Genomic DNA, 10,566 nt, shown 5'->3' on the forward strand with positions numbered 1-10,566 from the left:
ATAGAGCCTTCTAAAAGATCATGGTGCCTATGGTACAAGGTATTAGGAACTTTCCAGGATCCTGTTTCTTCTGAGGCAATGTCAGTTGATCCAGATCACTCAGTTCATTGGTGAACAAGGGAGGTTCATCTTCCCAAGTCTCAATACCAAATAGTTTGGCATTCAGCTTCATGATTGCACCAAAGTACTTGGTAACTTGCTCCTCAGTAACATCCTCATTCTCTTCAGAAGAGGAGTACTCATCAGAGCTCATGAATGGCATAAGGAGGTTTAATGGAATCTCTATGGTCTCTAGATGAGCCTCAGATTCCTTTGGTTCCTCAAAGGGAAACTCCTTATTGATCACTGGACGTCCCAGGAGGTCTTCCACACTGGGATTCACGTCCTCCCCTTCCTCTTTGGATTCGGCCATGATGGTTATATCAATGACCTTGCACTCTCCTTTTGGATTTTCTTCTGTATTGCTTGGGAGAGTACTAGGAGGGATTTCAGTGACTCTTTTACTCAGCTAGCCCACTTGTGCCTCCAAATTTCTAATTGAGGACCATGCTTGTTCTGGGCGTTCAGCGCCAGCTCTTCTTCAGGGTGCAATTCTGGCATTTAAACGCCCAGATGCTGCCCATTTTGGGCGTTCAGCACCAGAACCATGCTCTGTTCTGGCGTTGAACGCCAGCCACATGCTTCTTACTGGCGTTTAAACGCCAGTAAGGTCTTCCTCCAGGGTGTGATTTTTCTTCTACTATTTTTGATTCCGTTTTCAATTTTTATATTTATTTTAAAAGATCATGGTGCCTATGGTACAAGGTATTAGGAACTTTCCAGGATCCTGTTTCTTCTGAGGCAATGTCAGTTGATCCAGATCACTCAGTTCATTGGTGAACAAGGGAGGTTCATCTTCCCAAGTCTCAATACCAAATAGTTTGGCATTCAGCTTCATGATTGCACCAAAGTACTTGGTAACTTGCTCCTCAGTAACATCCTCATTCTCTTCAGAAGAGGAGTACTCATCAGAGCTCATGAATGGCATAAGGAGGTTTAATGGAATCTCTATGGTCTCTAGATGAGCCTCAGATTCCTTTGGTTCCTCAAAGGGAAACTCCTTATTGATCACTGGACGTCCCAGGAGGTCTTCCACACTGGGATTCACGTCCTCCCCTTCCTCTTTGGATTCGGCCATGATGGTTATATCAATGACCTTGCACTCTCCTTTTGGATTTTCTTCTGTATTGCTTGGGAGAGTACTAGGAGGGATTTCAGTGACTCTTTTACTCAGCTGGCCCACTTGTGCTTCCAAATTTCTAATGGAGGATCTTGTTTCATTCATGAAACTCACAGTGGCCTTAGATAGATCAGAGACTAAGTTTGCTAAATTAGAGGTATTTTGTTCAGAGTTCTCTGTCTATTGCTGAGTGGATGATAGAAAGGCTTGCTATTGCTAAACCTGTTTCTTCCACCATTATTAAAGCCTTGTTGAGGCTTTTGTTGATCCTTCCATGAGAAATTTGGATGATTTCTCCATGATGAGTTATAGGTGTTTCCATAAGGTTCACCTAAGTAATTTACCTCTGCTATTGCAGGGTTCTCAAGATCATAGGCCTCTTCTTCAGAAGGCGCCTCTTGAGTACTATTGGATGCAGCTTGCATTCCATTCAGACTCTGAGAAATCATATTGACTTGCTGAGTGAATATTTTGTTCTGAGCCAATATGGCATTCAGAATATCAATTTCAAGAACTCCCTTCTTCTGAGGCGTCCCATTACTCACAGGATTCCTCTCAGAAGTGTACATGAACTGGTTATTAGCAACCATGTCAATGAGTTCTTGAGCTTCTGCAGGTGTTTTCTTTAAGTGAATGGATTCACCTGCAGAGGTATCCAATGACATTTTAGCTAATTCAGACAGACCATCATAGAATATGTCCAGGATGGTCCATTCTGAAAGCATGTCAGAAGGACACTTTTTGGTCAGTTCTTTGTATCTCTCCCAAGCTTCATAGAGGGATTCACCTTCTTTCTGTCTGAAGGTCTGAACATCCACTCTAAGCTTACTCAGCTTTTGAGGAGGAAAGAACTTTGCTAAGAAAGCCTTGACCAGGTTATCCCAAGAGTTCAGGCTATCCTTAGATTGAGAGTCCAACCATATTCTAGCTCTGTCTCTCACAGCAAAAGGGAAAAGCCATGACTCAAGACTCAAACAAGAAACACAAAAATATTTTTGATTTTTATGATTTTCTAATTTTTTTTGGATTTTTATTTTATTTTTTTCGAAAAAAATTATTTGAAAAAGAAAAATAAGGATTCCAAAATTTTTAATATGAATTCCAGGAATCTTGCAATCTTAGGCTAAAGCTCCAATCTGAGGGTTAGACATGGCTTAATAGCCAGCCAAGCTTTAGAAGATATTGATACTTTCCATGTAGAGAGCAACTAAGTGTGTGAGAATCAACAAGCTCTTGTGATGATAAGTTGAAACCCCGGTCCAAAACATTAGACATGGCTTACAGCCAGCAAGGATTCAACAAATCATCATGAAACACTAGAATTCATTCTTAAAAATTCTGAAGAAAAATATATTTTTGAAAACATTTATTTTAAATTTTTTTTTTCGAAAACAGATGAGAAATTTTTGAAAGATTTTTGAAAAATTTTTGAAAAGAAAACAAAAAGAAAATTACCTAATCTGAGCAACAAGATGAACCGTCAGTTGTCCAAACTCGAACAATCCCCGGCAACGGCGCCAAAAACTTGGTGCACTAAATTGTGATCTCAGGCAACGGCGCCAAAAACTCTGTACGCACGTCTTAATAAATTGGTTTTCATTCACAACTTCGATACAACTAACCAGCAAGTGCACTGGGTCGTCCAAGTAATAAACCTTACGTGAGAAAGGGTCAATCCCACGGAGATTGTTGGTATAAAGCAAGCTATGGTCACCTTGTAGATCTCAGTCAGGCGCATATAAAATAGTATTGGAGTTTTCGAAAATATATAATAAAATAAGGATAGAAATACTTATGTAAATCATTGGTGAGAATTTCAGATAAGCGCATAGAGATGCTTTCGTTCCTCTGAACCTCTGCTTTCTTGCTGTCTTCATCCAATCAATCCTACTCCTTTCCATGGCTGGCTTTATGTAAGGACATCACCGTTGTCAATGGCTACTTTTCATCCTCTCTGGAAAATGGTCCGATGCGCTGTCACTGCATGGCTAATCGTCTGGAGGCATCACCCTTGTCAATGGCTGCATCCCATCCTCTTGTGAAAATGGTCCAAATGCTCTGTCACAGCACGTAGCCCTGGATGTCTACTTTCCAACGCAATTGGAAGCGCGCCATTTTAAGTTCTGTAGCTCCAGAAAATCCACTTTGAGTACAGGGAGGTCAGAATCCAACAGCATCAGTAGTCCTTCTTCAACCTCTGAATCTGATTTTTGCTCAAGTCCCTCAATTTCAGTCAGAAAATACCTGAAATCACAGAAAAACACACAATATCATAGTAAAGTCCAGAAATGTAAATTTAGCATAAAAACTAATAAAAACATCCCTAAAAGTAACTAGATTCTACTAAAAACATACTAAAAACAATGCCAAAAAGCGTATAAATTATCCGCTCATCACTTACTCACAAGCCCCATACCACCAAACACCTCTATATAGCCCTAATCCTTATCCACCCTATCAACCACCTTATGAACCATATGAACCATACATGGAACCACCACCATTCCAACACAATTACTCTCAAGAACCACCTCAATATACACCATCTCCATACCCTAACCAAGATGAACCAACTTCCAATTATGAAAGTTCCTTCCCAAACGATGAACCTTCTTTTCCACACCACCTCCAATGGATGATTCTCTCCAAGAATGTGTTAGTTCATACATTCGAAGGCAAGAAGATAACCAAAAGGAGTTTAAGGAGCTAGAAGCCAAGATGGCTATCCTAGCGGAAACCATTAGCAATATGGTCTCTTCCCGCCTAAGCCTATGCGATCAAGGAACTCCCATTGTTGAATATGGAGAAGAAATTAAGGAGCATAGTGAGGGAGTGAGTTTGGAGCTTCAAGATGAAAAAGAGGAGTTAAAGCAAGAATTGTCACAAGGGGAGGAAGTTAAAATAATTGAGCCGGAAGGAGTGGTTGAATACCTAGGAGATGTTGGAATTCCATGGGAATGTAGAATTAGAGAGCCCTCTTCCAAGATGCTTGATGTTGATGTTGAGGAGGGTGTACAACCTCCAAAGCGTATCATGATTGAAGACTTTGAAGAGGTTGATCAAGAGACGGATTCAATCATTGAGGAGTTCCTATCTACAATTAAATCCTCTCCTATTGGGCTTGAAATTGAGGTCAAAGAAGAAGATGCACAACCTCTCATGCCCTTGGTGAGCAATGAAGAAGAGATTGGATTAGAAGAGAGCCACCAAGAGGAAGAGATTGAAATTGAAGAAGCTTACAAGGAGGTGGAAGATGCAAAGGAATAGCACAAGGGAATGGATCTCACATTGGCTAAGTGTGGGGAGATCACCCTTCTTAAGTCACCATCATCCAACACAACATTTAAGTGGGTAAAATTATTATCTCTAATCTTTACTTTCCCACTTGAATATGGTTTGATTGAAAATGATGGTCAACTTAGAGCTCTTTGTGGAGTTAAGAGTAAGAGAGAGTTGTATAGTGGTTAGAAACATCACTATAAGTTCATGATGGTTGCATGCTCAAGGTTAAATAGCAATGGTTGGTGTAGAACCAAATTGCATGGGTCTAGGAGAATATTTGGAGGTCTAATGGAGAATTCACAAGCCTTCTCACCCAATTGGAATTGTGATGATCAACTTGAAGATGGGTGTAGAAACAAGATTTGGGATCCAGGAATATATGAAGATCAATTTTGGAAGCCATTAGCTTGTGTGGAACTTCATCAAAGCTTGGTGCCATTGATTTTGAATTTTGGAGCTTACTTGAAGTCCAAGCATTGGTGGAAGTTTCAAGATGAGTACAAGCATAAGCCACCATAACAAGGAGCCTTCCAAATGTCCAAGTTAAGGACTTAAACTAAAAGTGCTAGGTGGGAGACACCCCACCATGGTAAACTCTTTCCATTCTCTTGTATATATAATTAATGAATGAATTGAGTTGCCATTATAGGTAGTTCTTCTTATTTTCTATACTCTTATGCATTTTGCTTTTATCGATAGGTTGTTTGTTGCATTCATGCTTTGATTAGAATAGTTGTTGTTAGATTGCATTTTGCTTGTAGTGTAAGTTTTGTTTCTAGTGTATTTGAAAATTTTTCAAAAAAAAAAAAACCAAAAATATTTGTTGTTAAATTTGATCTTTGATTGTTTTAGAATGCTTATAGATGAGGAGAATGACCTGTTTTTCAAAAAAAAAAAAGGGCATCCGCGCGCAAGCATGCTGTGTGCGCGCGCGTCGGTGGTGCATCCCACACTCTTGGTATAAAAACCAGAGAGTTATGCCCAGTTGGTGCCTATTCTGTGCCTGCGACCCACGCGCAAGCGTGCATGACGCGTATGCGTCGGCCGCCATCTTCACATCCATGCGTATGCATGCTATGCGCGTCCGCGTCGCCTGTCTCGCCTGCCCACCCACGCGCACGCGTGCGTGATGCGTACGTGTCGCCCTCCGCGCCCTGTTTTTCCCTGTTCTGCCTTGTTTTCTTTCTCCATTCTTCTCTTCTTTTCCTTCTAGTTTCTTCCTATTTCTTTCTCCTTCTTTCTTCCTTTCTTACTTTCTTTCCTTTCTTCTTTTCTTTTTAAAATTCCACTTTTTATTTTTCTTATTTTCATTTTCTTCTATATGTTGCAATTGCATATTATCACCCATTGCATTTTAATTTTGTTTTTATAACTTGTTCTTGTTTTCTTTTTTTAAGTTCTTATTTTAATAATGGTGTTGAATGCTCTTACTCAATTGTTGAGAATTTCTTGGTTACTCTTGGTGCTTTGTGACTTGTTTGGCATTAATTGTAATATTTTCTCTACACAAAAGATTAGTGCTTTAGTCTTTCCTGACTCATGATCCCTTATTTTTGTACCTCATCATCATTGAGTTAGGATGGGGCCAAATACTCTCATGCTTATCCCTAATCTTGTTTGTGTCAATTGTTGATTAAGCTTGATACAACATGCTTTTTATGTTATTTACCTATGCTTTAACTTTGTTCTTGCATCAAGTATTAGTTTATATGTCTTAGCTTATATTGCTCTCTCACTCACATGCGTAGCTAACATGTAGTGAGAACCTTACTCTTATTTGGCATTAGCCCCCGCCTATGTTCTATTTGCTTTGATATCTTGTTATCGGCTTAATTATCCTTCTGTCTCTTTCCTTTTAGGTTGGCCACCAAGAAGGAAAGGAATGGAAAACCTTCTAAATGGGGCAACAAACAAGTTAACCCGCACAACCTTTTGAAGGAGCTCATCAATTGTAGCAACCCGTCCACTTTACTCTTCTTTGCATGCACCGAGGACAGTACAAATTTCTAAGTGTGGGGAGGTCGCCCGACCGACCTCCATGGGTAACAATCTCTTTCTTTCAACACCAATTCTTGATTTCCTTTGCTAGTTAGTTATTGCATTGCATGATAGGTTGCATGATTAGTTACAATTTGTACATATTTCACCATTTCTTTTTATGTTAGGACTACTTGGTTAGGGTGATGATTTCTTTTCCAAGAAAAAATTGTTTTAGGGCGCTGGTGCACAAATTGTGAATCACACTTTTCACAACTCGTACCACTGACCAGCAAGTGCACTGGGTCGTCCAAGTAATACCTCACGTGAGTAAGGGTCGAATCCCATGGAGATTGTTGGTTTGAAGCAATCTATGGTTATCTTGTAAATCTTAGTCAGGAAGTCAATTATGTTTATCAGTTCTATAAAATATCCGCTCATCACAACACCAAACTTAAACTGTTGCTTGTCCTCAAGCAACTAGATAAATAAAATAGAAGACTAATAGGTTGAGATGCAATAATATCTCAGAGTTTTTGATTGAAGCTCAGATTCTAATTAGATGAGCGGGACTAGTAGCTTTTTGCTTCTGAACAGTTTTGGCATCTCACTTTATCCATTGAAGCTCAGAGTGATTGGCATCTATAGGAACTTAGAATTCAGATAGTGTTATTGATTCTCTTAGTTCAGTGTGATGATTCTTGAACACAACTTCTTTATGAGTCTTGGCTGTGGCCCTAAGCACTTTGTTTTCCAGTATTACCACCGGATACATAAATGCCACAGACACATAACTGGGTGACGGTCATTGGCTTTTTCTACTTGCTTTTTCTCTCTTTTTTTTTCCTGCAAGCTTTGTTCTTTGCTGCTTTTTCTTGCTTCAAGAATCATTTTTATGATTTTTCAGATTATCAATAACATGTCTCATGTTCATCATTCTTTCAAGAGCCAACATATTTAACAGTCTTAAACAACAAATTCAAAAGAAATATGCACTGTTCAAGCAGTCATTCAGAAGACAGAAAGCATTGCCACCACATTTAACTAATTAGAATTTCTCTTATTAAACTCGAAATTTTATTGCCTCTTATTCAAAAGATCTACTACTTTATTCATGTTTGCTGATGATGAGAAAAATAAACTATAGTTTAATTGGAGATAAAATCAAAATAGATACTAATTACTACTATATGACTTCTAAGGTAAACTTTTATAAGGACACTGTCACAGAGTTAAGGCAGAAATTGGAAATTAACAACCTTTATTCTGGGGGCATGGGGGTTCCTCTGATCCTTGGGGTGCTTGGTCCTACAAGAGAAGACTTTTGGCGCTTCAGTTCCCTTAAGTCACGCCCCTGCTCCTCTTGTTCTTTAAACATATAGGTCAGCATTTGACTGTGTTCCTTCTGTTCTTTAATTATTTGCTCCATAGCTTCCCGTATCCTGGTAACGGACGTCTCAAGATACTCCCAGTATTCAGCTTGAGGGATCTCTGGGAGGAATTCTTGTGCTCTCTTCTTGATGGGATCCTCCTGTGCTTGTTGTTTTTCCATTGATGCTTTGGTGATTGACCACTCAACTGAGATATACTCAGTTATTATTGCTACCATCAATGGCGTTCAACGCCCAGTGGATGCCCATTTTGGGCGTTGAACGCCCGAAATATACTTTTACTGGCGTTTTCTTGCCAGTGAGCTCTTTTTCTCTGTTTTGTGTGCCGAGGTCTTCTGTAAATGATTATTTACCTTGTTGCCAATGAACTCTATATAAACAAATAAGAATAAAGATAGAAATAGGGCAAAATGCTTAGAGGATTGTTGCCCCATGGCTGGGTTGCCTCCCAGTAAGCGCTTCTTTATTGTCTTTAGCTGGACCTTGCTGAGCTTTTAATCTAGCTTCAGCCTTGAGCATTCTTGCTCAATGTTGCCTTCAAGATAATGCTTGATTCTCTATCCATTGACAATGAACTTCTTATTAGAATCAATATCTTGAAGCTCCACATAACCATATGGTGACACACTTGTAATCACATATGGTCCCCTCCACCGGGATTTCAGTTTCCCGGGGAATAGCCTGAGTCTAGAGTTAAACAACAGGACCTTCTGTCCTGGTTCAAAGATTCTAGATGACAGCTTTCTGTCATGCCAGTTTTTTTATTTTTCTTTATAAAGCTTGGCATTTTCGAAAGCTGTGAATCTGAATTCCTCTAGCTCATTTAGCTGGAGCAATCGTTTTTCTCCTGCTAATTTGGCATCAAAGTTTAGAAATCTGGTTGCCCAGTAGGCCTTATGTTCCAGTTCCACGGGCAGGTGACATGCCTTACCATACACTTTATAGAGTGTGGGCCAATAGAAGCAACATTGGAGGACCTTGGTGGCTGTTCGCTGTAACAACCCTGATTTTCGAGTACATGAGATCTTTTCTGAAAGTACGGGTTTCTCCAGAAGATCAGTAAAGGGAACACTTCTGTTATATCATCAAGCATCTCAATCTTCATTATCATTATGTCATCCTTAAGCTAGAACCTCCTCTGAGGCAAGCTTGATAATGCAATCGGGAAGAACCTAGTTTTTGAACCGTATCGGTTGGCAGTTTTGATTTTGATTTTCGTAAATAGTCTCTGTTTGACGAACCGGACTCGATTCATGAGAGGAGAGAGATAATAGTATAATATTATCATTATATTAGTATTATAACATGCTTGAATGATATTATAAGGTTACCTGGTCTGTTTTGTTAAAAACAGAAAATCGGTTTAACCGGGTTTACGGTTTACTGGTGCAGCTTAGCACCAGCACTCTCTGATGAATTTAGCAATGCTAAGGCCTCATTATACATGTTATATTCTCATAATAAATATGTTACTAGTGTCATTTATGCTAGTAGCTAAGAAAATAATTTTTAGAGATGTTTTTACGAGTGTTCCAGTACACCTAGTTTTAGTAGTTGTACACCAGAGATATTTTAATATTATTTTAATCCACCTCCAAGCCAACCAATCACATCTCACCTTACACCCCCAAGACCTCCAAGGCTGTCTCATTTCATCATTTTGGCCGAAAATAACAAGAGAGAAAAGAGAGAAACTTTCATGAACACTTAATCTTCAAAGCTTGATTTCTTAGAAAGAAAGAAGTACTGTATAAGAATGTGAAAGTGATGATGAATAATGAGAATGATTATGTGATGATTTGTTGCTTGAGACAACCCAAGAGATATTTATTTGTTGCTTGAGGCAACCCAAGAGATGTGTTTATTCATTTGTTGCGTTAAGGCAACTCCAGATATACTTGTATGATCATCTGCTGCAGTGAGGCAGTCAGATAGATAATGGTGTGATCACTGAGAACGCTTTCCTACGGTACAGATCCATATTTTATTTCTGTAAGGCAAAGGGGTTATTTCCTGCTATAGAAGTACCGTGACCACCTGTTCCATTTCTGTAGTGGCAGAGGGGTTATTTCCTGTATACAGAAGGTGTGTCGGCGTACATCCCTGCAGTGGCAGATGTGTTATTTCTTGCGTGCAGTGGACCCTGTGGTGGCAGAGGGGTTATTTCCTGTACACAGGGGTATAGCCAATAGGAAAGCCTTATCCAGACAGAGGTTGCTGGATAACGTCGGGAGCGGGTTAGTAACCGACAGATGAGCTCATTACCTGCACTAGGGCTAGACATGCATCATTCTTGTCTGCGCATCATTCTCTGTTGCATTCCTTTCTGTGTGTGATCTATTTCTTTACGTTTGTCTGCTCGTATGCTACTTCTGTGTTTTATTTTCTTGTATTCTTTTGTTTGTGTTCTGCTTTTTGTTGTCTCTACTTCCTCTTTCTATCTTTATCTTCTGTTTACTGCTTCGCTATATTATGTTACTCGTCTACTAATCGACCCCAAATAAATGAACGTAACTAATAACCCCGATCCTACTAAGAACTCCCCAGTTCTTACCCCTTCTCTCTCCCTTCCCCCTTCAGATGGAAGTAAGAGTACCTCACCATAGTTCGCTGATGACCATTCGCAAGAAGAGGATTCTGCTCTAGATAGTCTTCTGAGTCTAGGGTGAGTATTGTTCTCTGTTTATATGTATATAC

This window comes from Arachis ipaensis, chromosome B04, assembly GCF_000816755.2.
Source record: "Arachis ipaensis cultivar K30076 chromosome B04, Araip1.1, whole genome shotgun sequence".
Classification (NCBI taxonomy): Eukaryota; Viridiplantae; Streptophyta; class Magnoliopsida; order Fabales; family Fabaceae; genus Arachis; species Arachis ipaensis.